Raw genomic sequence first — 1675 nt, forward strand, 5'->3', positions numbered from 1 at the left:
GCAGCTACCAAGTGGACATCGGCAGATGTAGAGAGACTACGTCGTGTCCTGAAGAGTTCCCTTGGCAAAAGAGAATGACATGCACCCGTGTCTACCAAAAATCGCACGCCCGTTCCTGCATCATGTAAAAAGAAAAGATTGGAAACACGGGAGGCCACCGCCACGACCAATGGCATATTTACAAGTTTTTTGGCAACTGACAATCCTTTTGCACATTTCTTCGCGGTTGCCCCGAATCTGAAGTGGTAGTAGCAAAACTGCGGCGGATGGGAGGTAGTAAGTGTCTGTGGAAGTCTTTGGTTGGGGTGCGAGCGAGTGGTGGGTGTTGGGCGGCTTTGTCGCCACTTCGGCACATCACGGGATAGGCGTGTATATCCTACGGCATTCACGTCAGCTTCGGTTGATGTTGAATAGGCATCCTCTTCGTCAGGGGTGGAGGCATTGACGGAGGTCTGGAAGTGGCTGTCCATAAGGGCGTCGGATTTGGTCATCAAGTCCTTTATGGGTAAACTATCGACATCGGGTATAGCAGCGCGTATAGGTGCGGGTAAAGGGCATATCCAAAGGGCATGAAGTAGGTTCACCTCACGAGGAGAGCCGTCTGCGGCACGTTGCAGGCGAGCGATACTGGTCATTTCCCTGAGGGCGAGCGAAGCCCTTTGGTCCCCCAACGGTTGTTGCGAAAGCTGAAAAAGCTTTGCTATATGGGCGGCTGGCGACGGCGAGTACCGCTGCAGAAGTTATGTTTTGAGGACGTCATACGCTATTGGGGTGTCTCTTTATTCACAAAGCCAGTCGGATATTTCAGGGAAGGTGTCCTCGGGTATCGCCGCGAGAACATAATCTGCTTTGGTGGTTGAGCGAGTCACGCCCTTGATGTGAAACTGGACTTCTGCATGCGGAAACCAAGCAAACGCCTCTCCGTTGGCGAATGATGAAAGTTTCAATAGTGGAGCCGCAGCATTAACTTCCGTAGCGTCCGCCATAGTACCAACGATGGAGGGGCGAGGGGGTGTGGAAGGCGGGAGGAGCAAGTCGACTTCCTGGGTAACCAATGTGATGGGCCGAGAGAAGGTTGTGACTCAAAGACAGGATGAAAGCAACTGAGTGAGTTTATTATAGAACACTCTTCTTTATATACAAAAGCTCAATGCAACAGGAAATTTCATGTTCAAAATCGGCACTGTGAACGGTGAGAAAAACAGGCATGTTTATTCAGGTTCTTTTTAGTGCTAGGTTAGAGCAAAGATACAAGCATAATATATACTCAAAATGAACTATGTACGATCGTGTGACACACGGTCGGTACAGTATAAAAAGGTTGAAGAGACTGGATAGACCTTAAACTTCATGTCTCTCCATTGTGAACATGTGATATGTACTGAACAGACAATTAAATGAATGGTACAAAACATATCAGTATCTAAATAGAATAAGGAATTTAATGACACACACATTTGGCACAAGTAGACCAGAAGAACATTTGAAGCCTCATTTATCCCTACAGCCAAGACAGTGTTGGGCCTTCCATGACATGCTGTTACTTTTGTTAGGAATCCTACATACACACAGCGAATTGTCTGGCCTATTCTTTACATATGCTCTTCTATCTTCATACACCTGATAGGTCTTATGACTGGCTAGACAGAACTACATTGGATCCCTCTCTCTGGCT

This window comes from Palaemon carinicauda, chromosome 7 (genome assembly GCF_036898095.1).
Source record: "Palaemon carinicauda isolate YSFRI2023 chromosome 7, ASM3689809v2, whole genome shotgun sequence".
In the NCBI taxonomy this organism is placed as follows: Eukaryota; Metazoa; Arthropoda; class Malacostraca; order Decapoda; family Palaemonidae; genus Palaemon; species Palaemon carinicauda.